At 42.6% G+C, this 15786-nt stretch overlaps 1 non-coding gene across 1 annotated transcript; it reads right to left on the bottom strand.

The window, feature by feature from the left end:
* Window positions 1–2218: 2218 nt before the first annotated feature.
* On the bottom strand, window positions 2219–2363 carry LOC128590894 (U4 spliceosomal RNA). Its single transcript, XR_008381365.1, has one exon. It is a non-coding gene; the product is annotated as a U4 spliceosomal RNA (small nuclear RNA).
* Window positions 2364–15786: the final 13423 nt, after the last annotated feature.

Raw genomic sequence — 15786 nt, 5'->3', positions numbered from 1 at the left:
CAGGGGCTCAGGGCTGTAATCCTAGCACTGTGGGAGGCTGAAGTGGGTGGATTGCTTGAACTCACAAGTTAAAGACCAACCTGAGCAAAAGAGAGACCCTGCCTCTACTAAAAAGAGAAAAACTGAGGCAAAAGGATTGCTTGAGCCCAAAAGTTGGAGATTGCTGTGAGCTGTGACGCCACGGCTCTCTACCCAGGGTGACAGCTTGAGACTCTGTCTCAAAAAAACAAAACAAACAAACAACAAGAAAAGAATCACCCAATTTTGTTGTTTTCCCAGTGCATATAAAAGTTATGTTTACACTGTACTACAGTCTATGAAGTAGGCAATAGCACTATATCTAAAAATATAGTGTATATAGCTTAATTAAAAAAATACCATGTAAGGCCAGGGGATGTGGCTCATGCCTGTAATCCTAGCATTCTGGGAGGTGAAGGTGGGCGGATGCCTTGAGCTCAGGAGTTATAGACCAGCCTGAGCAAGAGCAAGACTCTAAGACACTGTCTCTAAAAATAGCCGGGCTCTATGGAGGGTGCCCGTAGTCCCAGCTACTCAGGAGGCTGAGGCAAGAGAATCACATGAGCCTAAGAGTTTGAGGTTGCTGTGAGCTATGAGGCCCCAGCACTCTACCATGAACAACAAAGTGAAAACTCTGTCTCAAAAAAAAAAAAACTACGTAGCTAAAAATGCTAAGGATCATCTGAACCTTCAGTGAGTTGCAGTCTTTTTGCTTGTGGAGGGTGTTGCCTTGATTTTGATGTTGGGGCTGATCTGGGTGGTAGTTGATGAAGGCTGGGGTGGCTGTGCAGTTTCTCAAAATAAGACAATGAAGTCTTCCACATGGATTGACTCTTCCTTTCATGGACGATTTCTTGGTAGTGTGCGATGCTGTCTAGAAATTCTACAGTTTTACCCACAGTAGAACTTCTTTCAAAATTGGAGTCAATTCCTCACAAACTCCACCACTACTTTATCAACTAAGCTTATGTAATATTCTACATTTTTTGTTGTCATTTCGAGAATGTTCACAGCATCTTCACCAGGGGTAGATTCCATCTCAAGAAACCACTTTCTTTGCTCATCCATAAGGGCAACTACTCATTGTACAAGTGTTATCAGGAGATTGCAGCTTTCAGTCACAAGCGTCACCTCTAATTCTAGTTCTCTTGCTATTCCCACCACATCTGCAGTGACCTCCAGTGAACTCTCAGACCCCTCAAAGTCATCCATGAGAATTAGAATAAACTTCTTCCAATCCCCTATTAATTTTGATATTTTGGCATCCTCCCATGATTCACAAATGTTTTTAATCACATCTAGAAAGGTTAATCATTTCTAGAAGGTTTTAAGTTTCATACTTTGCCCTGATTCCTCAGAGGAATTACTCTGTGTGGCAGTGATGGCCTTATGAAACGTGCTTCAGCATTGATCTTTTTGATTAATTAGTAGGGGGAAGTTAGCCACCATGTTGTGAGGGTGCTCAAGCAGCCCTGTGAACAGGCAACACGGAAAAGAATCAACTTACCAGTTGATTTCATCTTGCTAACAAAGTGAAAGAGCCACTTGGACACAGAACTCCCTGTCTCAGTCAATGCTTCAGATAATTTCTGCCCTCAGGTTTTTCAGCTAAGAGCTCAGAAATCATAAAGCAGAGACAAGCCATGCCCTATTCCCGGTTCGAATTCCTGACTCACAGAAATCATGAGATAACACATGACTATTTTTGTTTTGAGCCGCCAAGTTTGGGGATAAAATAATGGATGCAAGGAATAACTAATGCACCACATGTGACCACTTACGAAGTATCCTTGCCAAAAATTTAAATTTTTGAATGACTTCACAGGGCATAATAAAGATCTAGTTATTCCAGTTAGCCCCTAGTTCTCTCCTAAATTTGATTATGCCTCTAGATTTCTTTCCCCCCTCTTTTTTTTTTTTTTTTGTAGAGACAGAGTCTCACTATACCGCCCTCGGGTAGAGTGCTGTGGCGTCACACGGCTCACAGCAACCTCTAACTCTTGGGCTTACGCGATTCTCTTGCCTCAGCCTCCCGAGCAGCTGGGACTACAGGCGCCCGCCACAACGCCCGGCTATTTTTTTTGTTGTTGTTGCAGTTTGGCCGGAGCTGGGTTTGAACCTGCCACCCTTGGCATATGGGGCCGGCGCCCTACTCACTGAGCCACGGGCGCCGCCCTCCCTCCTCTTTTTAAAAATTCATTCTCTGTAGAGACTGTCAAAAATTGCCAAAGCCTACTATATTTCAAGTTGTCAGGGCAGGGTATTGGTAAAAGTTTTCAATTAGCAATAATTGTGCCTCAGATAAACCTCATTGGCCATATGCAACACTGCCATTGCATAAAGCTGTGACTCTAGATTTAATTACAAGTTCAGAAGTAGAGGTGTGACAGAGGAACATGTTAAACAAACACGCCACAGGGATATAAGCAAAAGAATCCATACGTGATATTCCACAGCACAAATGACACAATTTCTTCAACTAATAAATTGAAAACTAAAAGATGAGGAGGAAAACCTATCAATTAAGAGATTTAAAAAGTATGGCAGGTGTCATTATTCCCAGTCCTGGCTGCGCTCTCCCATGGGAGAATTATACTTCCCTTCTCTCCACTGACATCAGCTTTGGCCCTGTAATTTGCTGTGACCAGTGAAATGCGAGCAGATGCGATGGCTGCTACTTCTGAGAGAAAGCTTTAATGGTCATTGTGTGTTGTAACCATTCCTCATTTCCAGCTGCCAGGAAGTGGGCATCTCCCAAACAAGGACCATTTCTTTAGCCAGTGGCCAGGAGTAAAGAGGATGTGGAGCTGACTCACAACCGAAACTCACGTGAGCAGGAAATTAAAATGTGTTGCTCTGATTCTGGAGTTGTTTGTGATCACAGTATAACATAACATACTCTGATTCTTACAAGGTGTTTCAAACACAGCATAAGATCCCATAAGATTGTGACTTATATGAGACCAATGTGGAAATCTGAATATGTACTGGGTATTTAGTGATAATTAAGAAATTGCTTTTAATTTTTCAGGTGTGTTGATGATGTTGTGGTTATGTTAAAACAATGAAAAAAAAGTCTTACATTTTAGATATATGTTACAGAGGAAAGGGAAAGATAGATGAAACCAGACTGCCCATGTGTTAATAACTGTGGAGCTGGGTGGTAGATGCATGCCAATTCATCATACTATTCTCTCTACTTTTGTTCATATTTGGAAATTTCCATAATAAAAAGTTTAAAAAATGGTTTCTTGAGTCCCAGAGCTATCTCTTGACTTTGAAAGGGCATAGAAGATACAAGAGCTGGACGGATGGAGCGGATCAGTTATATTTAGTGAGTGTGAGTCCACAAAGGAGGTGTCTCGGTCAGGCCTCAGGAAGAAGAAGTTGAAACTGATTATTTTCAGTTAAAAAAACATTTCTTCAAGGGCATGATACAAGGTCAGAATAACGTCAGGGAAGTTCAGAGCACTGGGGAGTTTAGGGCACTGAGGAGGTGTCAGCTTCCACTTCCAGTGTGACATGGTAAGGGTGTGGCCTAAGTAGAATCCTCTGCCTATTGGCTAAAAACAAGTGTAGTTAGTATCTGTGCTTATCAGTTAAAGCATCTAATGTGTTCTCCATGTGTTCAGGGCACTCCATGAATATTCCCAGTTGGGAGCTCTTTCCACTAGGTGCTTCAGAGTGGAATTGCAGTGCTTCAGGGAATGGTGCCTTCCCTTTGAGTTTGTGACAGATTGTTTTCTCTTGCTTCCCGAGTCTCCTACTGAGCACTCTTATTCTCTCTTACCGTGGCTCCAGGCTGCATTTCCCCCATTTGCACTGCAAGGTTAGAGTTTCCTGTAAGTGAAGCAGGCAGAGTAGCAGGGCTTGAGCCATCTTGCTTGTAGCACATCCAAGTGAGTGTTGGACCAGAAATCACTTGGGCGGTGGGGTGCAGCCTGGCCTGAGACAGAAGAAGCTGAGCCGGAGCCAGTAATCCCATGTCAGGGCACTTGAGCCAGGAAACAGCCTGTGGGAGGAAGGTCTGTGAGAGCTATAGAGGCAATAGCACCCTCAGTGAGAGAACCCATCCCGCCCTCCCTTACCTCTAATTCATCCTCTAAATCTAGGGTGGCCCCCTCTGAGAAAGGAGAAGATGGCTACGTGAGAGCAGACAGAGCCCCCAGACCCACGCCCATTGGACTGCCTTGTGCTGGGATGGTGGATCAGGGGAGGAGACAGCTCTGAGTCTTCTGACTGTGACATTCTGTTTTTGTGTTTGAACTTTAAAAATGAGCTTGGCAGGTACGATGGTTCACGGCTGTAATTCCTGTAGTCTGGGAGTCAGAGTTGGGAGGATCACTTGAAACCAGTCTGAGCAAGTGTGAGACCCTAACTCTACTAAAAATAGAAAAACTAGCCAGGCATTGTGGCAGGCACCTGTAGTCCCAGCTACTCAGGAGGCTGAAGCAGGAGGATTGCTTGAGCCCAGGAGTCAGAGGTTGCTGTAAGCTAGGCTAACTCCCTGGCACTCTAGCCTGCATGACAAAGGGAGACTCTTTTTTTAAAAAAAAAGAATGAGGTTTAGCCGGGCGTTGTGGCGGGCGCCTGTAGTCCCAGCTACTTGGGAGGCTGAGTCAAGAGAATCGCCTAAGCCCAAGGATTTGGAGGTTGCTGTGAGCTGTGTGACGCCATGGCACTCTACCGAGGGCGATAAGGTGAGACTCTGTCTCTACAAAAAAAAAAAAAAAAAAAGAATGAGGTTGAGCATTAGAAATGGAACTGGGAGGCCGGGCATAGTGGCTCACACCTGTAGTCCTAGCACTCTGGGAGGCTGAGGCGGGTGGATTGCTTGAGCTCAGGAGATCGAGGCCAGCCTGAGCAAGAGAGAAATCCTGTCTCTAATAACAGCTGGGCATTGTGGCAGGCGCCTGTTGTCCCAGCTACTTGGGAGGCTGAGGCGAGAGGATTGCTGGAGCCCAAGAGTTTGAGGTTGCTGTGAGCTATGATGCTAGGACACTCTACCCAGGGCAACAAAGTGAGACTCTGTCTAAAAAAAAAAAAAAAAGGAACTAAATGGAGCCATAATAAGAGATCACGGGAACCCACTGCCCAGAGCAAAGCAGGGATTTCACCAGCGGAAACTGGAGTGGTTAAAGTTTCACGCTATACCCCAATGAATTACTACATCTCAATAATCATAGTTTCTTCATTTCCTTTAAAAATACAACAAAAAACAAAAGAAAAAAATATTGGTTTAGAGTTTTAGTGATACACTGTTCACTTCATACTAGACAAAGACTGTCTTCAATAACTGCCCTTCAGAACCTTTTTTCCCTTCTGGCTTTTCTACCTTACCCTGCAAAAAAATCTGTGCCCTCCTGCTACTCCCCTCGCAATTAACTAAAGCCAAACTTACGTACCATCAAGGATGCTAAAAATAAGTATCTATACTTTCTTCTAATATTTTGCCTACTGTGACCTACTTTTAGTTCAATTTACAAAGCAAAGGCAGTGAGGTGTGTCCTAAATAAACAAGCCTATGAACTCTGGTTTAGTTTTGGCTACACAGTTTTTGGGGTTTTTTTTGGTAGACACAGAGTCTCACTTTACCACCCTCAGTAGAGTGCCATGATGTCACACGGCTCACAGCAACCTCCAGCTCTTGGGCTTACATGATTCTCTTGCCTCAGTCTCCTGAGCAGCTGGGACTATAGGTGCCCACCACAACGCCCGGCTATTTTTTTGTTGCAGTTTGGCCGGGGCTGGGTTTGAACCCACCACCCTCGATATATGGGGCCGGCGCCCTACTCACTGAGCCACAGGCGCCACCCGCTACACAGTTTCTGTACCATAAACCAGAGGCAAGAGGATTGCTGGAGCCCAAGAGTTTGAGGTTGCTGTTAGCTATGATGCTAAGGCACTCTACCCAGGGAAACAAAGCCCCAGTTCTGGGCAGTGGGCTCCCGTGATCTTGTTTTTTACAAGCAGCAAAAAATTAAGATTACGCATATTAATATGTTGATATCTAAAGTCTGAAATTCCGCCTGCTTTATCAAAACATAAGGACTGTTTCTTTGAGGATGGTTTCCCGCAGATAATCCTGCTACTAAAGTGTTCTAGTTAAGTCACCTCTGCTGTGCCTGAGTCACACGTATCACTTCCAACTCACCCACGCATCTGAAAGTACATTTTTCACCCATTATAAAGTCAAGAGCTGGGAAGGTTCCTTCCAAACAGAGCATTGTATCAGCTGATGTTATTTTAATGTCTTTTAATGAGGAACCTGTGAATGCATTTAAAAATTGGAGTCAATAGGTAGGCTGTCACCTAAAAAAAGAAAGAAATCAAGTTATGGCTTGAGAGTTTAACTGACATTAGGCAATTATTATCATAATTTAAATACTTCAGCTAGATAACAAGCTATATATGTGTGCTTTAAAAGTTAGTTTTAATATTCACCCCAGGAGTTGCTAATTAACATTTGAAGTAGTCTAATGGGGAATACGCACTCCAGGGAACAGTTCGTTAACATTTAAGGGCCCTAATCAGGATTTTGGACTTGGACTCTACGGCTACTATAGCTTCTTCAACTATTCCTTTCTGAATTGACAGTAGAAAATGTATTATTTAGCCTAAGAGATGTTAGACATACCTTTTGATGGGTACTATGCATGTTCTTTGAGGTATGCGTACTACACAATCAACTCACCCTTAAATGAACAGAATGTAAGTTTTGGGTGAGCCCAGAATGGTGCTCCAGGCCTAGGTATTTGTTTAGTCTTGTGCCTGCTACTTACTGCAATAGCCAGTCATCTGATCCACTGGACCAGACATTGTGGCATCTGGTTCAGCTTAATATTTCACACAAGTTTCTGGCTGGAGAGCCTGGAGCTCGCAGAGCTTACAAGGAGGACTTGTCTGACTCGTGGGTTTGTTTGCTGGTAGGACTGAGACTAACATTCATGAACCTCATCCCCCCGGGTGGCCACGTGGAGGGCCAGACAGGAGGCCAGTCTCTAATGATGCCACCAAGATTCTGACAATTATGTATCTCCAGATTGACTTGAGCTAGTTAACAACATTTGGTCCACAAATATTTACCATGAGATGTATTTAATAGGCAGTGGGGAGAGGGTCAAATAGAAAAAAATACATACAATAACAAAGATATGAGGAATATCATAGAGAGAAATGTGGTTTTTGTCTAATAATAATAATATAAAAATTATATGAGGCTAGGCTGAGGCAAGAGAATTGCTTAAGCCCAGGAGTTGGAGGTTGCTGTGAGCTGTGTGAGGCCACGGCACTCTACCGAGGGCCATAAAGTGAGACTCTGTCTCTACAAAAAAAAAAAAAAAATTATATAGGGCTAACTATGTATTAGGAACTGTTGTTCTAAGCCACAACTCTACAAAGAGGTACTATTATCATACTACTATCCCCAGCTTACCGATAAGGAAACTGAGATACAAAATGTCGTGTGTCTTAGATCACAGAGTTCAGGTAAGTGGGGAAGCAAAGATCTGAATTCAGCAGTCTGGCTCTGCAGCCCAGGCCTGTATCTGCTCTAGATAGTTCCCTTTCTGAAAAATAACAGTTGGTGTGTGGCTAGGGGTTTATAGGATTAAAGGAAACTGGACTTGCTATAAGAGCCTGGGGGGAAAACTAAGGAATTGTGAGGTTTTCCTTGGCTTCGGAAAAGGCCCTTACCAACAAGAGATTTTTTTTTTATGTCAAGCATGATTTAGGCAGCAGACTTTTGTGATGAATTAAAAATAAAGACCTGTCACTTGGTTGATGATGTGTATAAAAGTTTTCCTAGACATAACTAAGCTGCTGAGTTTTAGGAGGCTTTAAAGGGAAAGGCAGACAACTTGCCTCTCTCTTTTTCGTATTCACTTCTTTTTATATCTCCCTATTATATGCTGTACTAGAACAATCATTCAGACATGTGAAGTGACTGATGTAAGTCCCAGCAAAGCATTCGTGTTTATGTCTGTTCCTGGCAGCCCTCTAAGAGCAGGAGTTGGGATAATCTGATTACAGCACTTTTATTTGGTGAACTCTTCATCTGTAGCTGTAAATCCAATCTTGCATCTTTCTTTTGCAAGTTCCTCTTGGGTCATCGTTTCTAGCGGGGACATAAACCACCAGCCCACAACCATCAACAACATCATGGGTGTTTTTGTCCATTCACTCACTTTAGTTCCTGCAACAGAATTTCGGATGTGTGCAGGTCCACTCAGGGCTGCTTCCCCTGTCCCTGTCACTGAGGCAATCTGCTGCACATTACCGCTGTCCTGCTCTCTCAACCCCGCTTTATGTTTACGCTGGATTTCAGTGAGTGACTCATTCAACTGCATCTTGCAAAGTGACAGGAAATGGATCTGGAGAACAGCAGACCAATATCAAGTTGGGGGCTGCCGATCTCAAAACTTTTGGAGGTTCTAAGATTTTTATTGTTCCTGTAACTATTAGTTATTTAGCAAGTTGCCAATTCTTTTTTTTTTTTTTTTTTGAGACAGTCTCACCCTTGTACCCTGAGTAGAGTGCCGTGGTGTCACAGCTCCTAGCAACCCCAAACTCTCGGGCTTGAGCGATTCTCTTGCCTCAGCCTCCCAAGTAGCTGGGACTATAGGTGCCCACCACAATGCCTGGCTATTTTTTTGTTGTAGTTGTCATTGTTTGGCAGGCCCCGGCCAGGTTTGAACCTGCCGGCCCTGGTGTATGTGGACGGTGACTTAGCCGCTGAGTTATAGGCTCCGAGCCAGTTGCCAGTTCTTAACAAAATTGCCCGATGTTTCCACATTTCGGATTGCTTTAATGTAAAAATATAATTAATTAATATATTCATCAAATTTGAATTGAGTATTAGGAATTGAGCCCAATTGTGGAAATCCAAAAAGAATAAGTCATGGAACCCTGCTGATTTGTTGGGAGCAGTTTCATTTGCAGCTGATAGTAACTCAACTTACAAGAGCTTGTAGTACAAAAAAGGAAATGTAGTGACTCATGCAACTCAAAGCCTGGGTTAAATTTCAGGCCTAACTGGATCAAGGGGCTCAAATTATTTCATTAGGGCTCCTTTTTCTCTTTTCTTCTCTATTCATCTTTGCCTTTCTTTGTGTATTGGCCTCATTTTCTCTTACTAAAGATAGCTTCCTCCAATAAACATGAACAAAATGACTATAAGAAGCTCCAGTTTAGATCATTCTTAGAGCTCAAAATAGTAGAAAAATAGAAACTGTCTGTCTCCAAGAAATCATTTATCAAAAACTAAGGAAGATTCTGATTGCTTCTATTTTTTTTTTTTTTTTGTAGAGACCGACTCTCATTGTACCGCCCTCGGTAGAGTGCCGTGGCGTCACACAGCTCACAGCAACCTCCAACTCTCGGGCCCACGCGATTCTCTTGCCTCAGCCTCCCGAGCAGCTGGGACTACAGGCGCCCGCCACAACGCCCAGCTATTTTTTGTTGTTGTTGTTGTTGTTGCAGTTTGGCCGGGGCTGGGTTTGAACCCGCCACCCTCGGCACATGGGGCCGGCGCCCCACCCACTGAGCCACAGGCGCCGCCCCTGATTGCTTCTATTTGATCACATGCCCATTTGACCACTCTAGATGGGGGAATAGAGTATTCACATTGGTCAGGCTGAGATTACCTACTTCCCCCTCAGAGGAGGAGGGTTGAATACCAGTCGTACAATGTGAAATGTGTTTTCCACACAGGCAAAGGGGCAAAGGATGGACAAAAAGGACAGATGTTCCAACCTCTGACATAGCCTCAAAGGATTCACCTCTTGATACAATCATATCTTATCAATGAGGACAGGTTTTGAGAAATGCATCCATAGTTGATTTCGGTTTTGTGCAAACATCCTAGAGTGTACTTACAAAAGCCTGGATGGGATAGCCTACTACACACCTGGCTGTAAGGGATAGCCTGTTGCTCCTAGGCTACAAAGCTGTATAGCGTGTTACCGTGCTAAATACAGCATGTAGGTACTTATAACACACTTACGTATCTGTGCATCAAACATATCTAAACATAGAAAAGATACAGTAAAAATATGGTATGAGAATCTTACAGGACCCCTGTAGTATACGTGGTCTGTTTTTGACCAAAACATTGTAACTACATTTACATCCTTGCATAATCTTCTCCTGCAGTGAATCCTGGCTGGCCGGCATGCCCAATAGAATACTGCGGAAATGATGATGTGTGACTTTTGAGGCTATGTCATAAAAAGATAGCCATAAAAAGGTTAGGTCATCATGCTCCCTCTTATATCACTTGCTTTGGAGGAAGTTGGCCACCCCATTGTGAGGACACTCAAGATCACTGTGAAGAGATTCTCAAGAAGAGAAACTGAGACCTTCTGCCAATGGCTTGCCCCAACTTGCTGGCCGTTTGAATGAGCCATGTTGAAAATGGATTTTCTAGCCCTAGCCTACATCTTGATTACAACGTAAGGAGAGACTTGGAGTCTAAACCACCCAGCTAAGATTTTTCTGAATTCCTGAACTACAAAAGCTATGAGCTAATAAGTGTTTATTTTAGTTTTAAGCCAATAGGTTTAGGGTAATTTGTTACTTGGAAATAGACAACTAATATAGCCACTATATACTTGCGTTCAAGTAGCTCATTGCCCAGACTGAAGACATAGACATTTAAATGACTAACTTCTCACTTGTGACCAGGGTAGGAAGACTGAGGGGATAGAAGAGAGAAACCCTGTGGTCTGGACTTCAAGTGTGAGCATGAGGAGGAAGGGAAATCCAGGCCACGGAAAAGGGACAAGCAAAGGAACTGAAGCTTGGAAGTGAACAGTGTGTTCCGGGAAACGCAGCAGAACAGTGTGGTTATAGTGAAGTAAACAAAGTATCAACAGGTTCATCAGCACCACGCAGAGGGCTTTAAAAATGCAGATACCCAGACCCTACCGCTAGGGACTCTGATGATTAGAAAGCACTGCTTAGGGTCTCCTAGTTGCTTTTGGGTTTTGGCTGGTTGGGTGGCTGGTTGCTGTGGAAGGGTGTGTCTGCAGCAGGTTTCTCAGTGGGATCTTTGGATCGCATGCTACAGAAAGCAGAAAATGTAGGTTCTCCAGCCCAAACAAAGCCTAATGAAATAGGATCTTTGTGAGGGGGTGTCTGCATTGAAACAAGCTCTTTAGGAAAATTTTACACACATGCAACAGCCACTTTCTCTGGTACTGATTTAAATAATAGACACACACAGCAGTGCCTGTGGCTCAAGGAGTAGGGTGCCGGCCCCATATACTGGAGGTGGCAGGTTCAAATCCAGCCCCGGCCAAAAAAAACAAAAACAAAAACAACAACAAAAAATTCTTAAACAGACATACACAGGGTCTGTTCTCCTGGTTTTGAGTTTGCAAGATGGGTGAATTATGAAAAAAACAAGAAAGAATGGTTTTTGTGAAAACAAGAAGAGTTTTAAGAAGGAGATGTTGAATCCAAAAGTAGATATACATTCATATCATAATAATGTAAAAATATGGTTAAGGAAAAAGAGTAGCAGGAAATATGTCAGAATAGCCTTGGTTGGGTTGTGGTGGCAGCCTGGCAAATAATGGCTTTTATATTTGGTAGGGTAGGTACCTTACATAAAAAATGTTTTTCCAAACTTTTAAGAAGCTGTGTTAATGCTGTAGAGAAGTCAAGTTGGACAAGAGTTGAAAAGAGGTCATTGGTCTTGGCAAGTAGGAGGCCATTGGAGACCTTTGGGTGAGGGGGTGGAAGCCAAATTGTTGGATTCAGTGGGTGGGGGAGGAAGCAGAGGGAGCCAGGGAAGACCATTAGTTCAAGAAGTTTGGCAACAAAGGCAAATTTAAAATAAATAAAAATTTTCTTTTTACTGATCATAAAGTAGTACTTGTTCATCAAAGGCAGAATATTAAGGATAAAATAACAGTCCCACATAATCTGATCATCCAAAGGCAAACCATGCTAACAGTTCGGTGTGTTTGTTGAATGAACAATTCCCCTTCGTAACGGTGCTTAGAGGTAGAGAGAACTGGTTCACGGTCATCCACATTGTTCTCGATTGAGGAAAACCAGGCTCAGAAAGGTTAGGTGACTTTCCTGAGCCACAGTCAAATGGTTTCTACAAGGCTTTGACTTCATTTCCTGGTTGCTCCTCCCAGGCCCCAGCAGAATAGGTGAGTTTAGCCCTTGTGCCCTATGGTGTCCCAACAGACTTCAGCAGCAGTCCCTGCCCTGTTTCATTGCATCTGTGGTTTTGCATACTTAAACCACCCGTCAAGCCTGTGCTCTGTGATAGCAGGACCTAAGTCTCATTCATCCTGGTACTCCCAGCTCTTAGCACTGTGCAAAACGTGCTTGTGGAGTGATGGGTAATGGGTGATACTTTGGTGTAGTAACTAATGCAGTTTTTATTCCCATTTCTTGCTTCTCTGTAATATTGCCCCAAATTCGATAGTGTCTTGGGTGTTCTATGTACAGACTGCCTCATGTTGCTTCCACCCTGCTGAGCCCCATTGTGGAATGGAGCTTGTGCAGTTGATAAAACACCAGAATTCCTCCTGCCTTGATGTGGCATAGAGGAATAGGGAAGAAATGACTGGGTGGAAAGTCAGGGGTGGCACACTGTTTAGTAGAAATATAATTTGAGCTGGGCACAGTGGCTCATGCCTGTAATCCCAGCACTTTGGGACGCTAAGGCAAGAGGATTGCTTGAGGCCAGACCAAACAACACTGCAAGTCCATCTCCACAAATAATAGAAAAATTAGCCAGGTGTGGTTCCATACATATGTTGTCCCAGCTACTTAGGAGGCTGAAGAATGAAGATCACTTGAGCCCAGGAGTTCAAGCTACAGTGAGCTATGATTATGCCGTTGCATTCCAGCCTGGGCAACAGAGTGAGACCTTGTCTCTAAAAAAACAAAACAAAACAAAATGTGCGTGTGTGTGTGTGATTTGAACCACGTATGTAATTTTCTTTAATTATTTAAAAATAAATATTTTTTTGGAGACAAGATCTTGCTCCGTTGCTTAGGCTGGCTCTGAACGCCTCGTCTTATATGATCTTCTTACTTCAACCTCCCAAGTGGCTGGAAGAACAGGCATGTACATATGTAATTTTCAATGTTCTAGTAGTCACATCAAAGAAAGTAAAAGAAACAAGTGAAATTAACTTTAATAATATATTTTATTTAACCCAATATATCCAAAATAGCATCATTTTAGCAGTAATCAACATGAACATTCCTAATTGGAGCCTTTGCATTCTTCGTTTGTATTAAGTCTTCAAAATCTGGCATGTATTTTATCAGCTCGGCACATCTCAGTGTGGGCGAGCCATATTTCCATGAAGTATTCTGTAGCCATGTAGGGCTTGAGGCCATGTTTGACAGTGCAGGTCTGGACAGACTGAAAATAGCGTCATAGAATTCTTAAATCCAAAGCTAAAAACTGGAGCCGTAGAATGGTTCTTGCATGATGAAGAATATTACAAAACAAGGCCCAAGAGCCTCCAAACCTAAAGAGGACTTGTTCTAGGCCAGAGGTAAGGACAGTAGTGATCTGAATGGGCTGAGTGGACAGAGGACAATATGGGTGTCTTGTGGATGCCATGGAGGGGTGGTAACCCAAGGATCTATGCAGTTTTGCTAAAGGAGCATACCTATACTTTGCCGTCAACTAGATTTTTTTTCACTGAGAATAAATGTTTGCCATTGAAACAGTATTTCCCCATCACATATTCCATTTGGAGTGAAATCTTGTTTATTCTCCTGTTTATTATATGCTTCTAAGGCCTAGTAGCATATTTGTTCTCAAACTTAAATGAAAGCTTAGTTCCTGGAGTTTGTGTTTCTACCTGATTCCTCATAGTGGACCAATGACCACTGGCAGCCTTGAAAAAATAGCAGACTCAATTCTATTCATGTTCATTCATTCTTTTTTGTAGTTGTTTTGAATCTCAGACCACCAAATAAAGACCCATGACCCACCTCTCCACACATATTCATACTCTGTATGCAGTTTTTTCCACCCTAGAGAAAGATGGAAGTGAAACTCCAATCTAATCATGATTAAGTTTCCACGGGGCTGAGGCTCAAAGAGGAAGTTATGTTCTGTATAGAAAAATAAAGTTACATTTGTTTTTGTGGCCTGAGATTCAAACAAACTACGAAAAGAATGAATGAACGTGGACAGAATTGAAGCTATTGCAAACCCAGTCTGCTATTTTTTCACGGCTGCTAGAAGATGATTTAAAGGAGAATGATGACTTTCCAAAAGTGAAAAGAGGGAAAAACGGTGGCACATTTCTGCCTAAAAGATACTCAAAAGACATGTGACCAAATGCAGTATATTGGGGCATTGTATTAATTGGATCCTAATTTGAGCAAATAAACTAGAAAAGACATTGTGGGGAAAACTGGGAAATTTGTATCTTGATTGGGTTATTAGACGATTGTTAATTCTATGGTATTGTGAGAAAACATCCTCATCTCTTAAAGATGAAAATAAAAAATGTTGGGAGCAAAACGTTATTTGTAGGTGAATAGCAGCATTATTCATAATAGCCAAAATGTAGAAATAACCCAAATGTCAATCAGTGAAGAAATGGATACAGTTTATCCAAACAATAAAATATAAGTCAGCCACAAAGGGAATGAAATACTTACTGATTCATGCTGCAACATGAATGAACCATTCATGCTGGATACATTGTCCTCAGTGAAAGGAGACAGTTAGCAAAGATGCTGTAAGACAATGTCTGGTTCTATTTGTATGATATGTTCAGATGAGGCAAGTCTATAATAGAAACAGAAGGTAGATTAGTAGTTCCCTAAGGCTGAGGAGTGTGGGGGGAAATGAGGAGTGAAAGCTTAAGTTTTCTTTTGGGGTAATAAAAATATTTTAAAATTCATTGTGGTGATGTTTGTACAGATCTATGATATACAAAAAACCATCCAGGAGGGTGGGGTGGGGGCTAAAGAAAGCATTGAGTTGTGCACTTCATGTGGGTAAATTATATGATATCTGACTTTTACTTCAATTAAAAAAAAGAGTTAAAAAAAGAAAAAGTCGTGCTGTCTATAATTTTGTTTAAAACATTTAAGCAAACAATACAAAAAAAGGAGTAAACTTGATAAACATAACAATTGTTAAATCTGGGTGCTGGACATATGGGACTTTATTCTACTAGTTTCTCTACTTCTTTGTATAATTGAAAAACATTTTTTTGGCTGGGCAAGGTGGTTGACACCTATAATCCTAGCACTCTGGGAGGCAGAGGCAGATGGACTGCCTGAACTCACGGGTTCCAGATCAGCCTGAGCCAGAGAAAAACCCTGCCTCTAAAATATAGCTGGGCCCGGCTCAGTGCCTGTAGCTCAGTGGCTAGGGTGCCAACCACATACCTGGGAGCTGGCAGGTTCAAACCCAGCCCAGGCCTGCCAAACAACAATGACAACTACAACAAAAAAGTAGCCAGGCATTGTGGCGGGCACCTGTAGTCCCAGCTACTTGGGAGGCTGAGGCAAGAGAATCGCTTAAGCCCAAGAGTTTGAGGTTGCTGTGAACTGTGACATGATAGCACTCTACTGAGGGCAACATAATAAGACGCTGTCTCAAAAACAAAACAAAACAAAAACAAAACAACAACAACAAAAACAAACAGCTGGGCCTTATAGTGGGTGCTTGTAGTCCCAGCCACTAGGGAACTGAGGCAAGAGAATTGCTTGAGCCCAAGAGTTTGAGGTTGCTGTGAGCTATGACTCCATGACATTCTACCC

The sequence above is a fragment of the Nycticebus coucang genome, chromosome 7 (assembly GCF_027406575.1).
Source record: "Nycticebus coucang isolate mNycCou1 chromosome 7, mNycCou1.pri, whole genome shotgun sequence".
Taxonomy (NCBI): domain Eukaryota; kingdom Metazoa; phylum Chordata; class Mammalia; order Primates; family Lorisidae; genus Nycticebus; species Nycticebus coucang.
The sequence above is the reverse complement of the archived record's forward strand: the minus strand, read 5'-3'. Positions and strand labels throughout refer to the sequence as shown.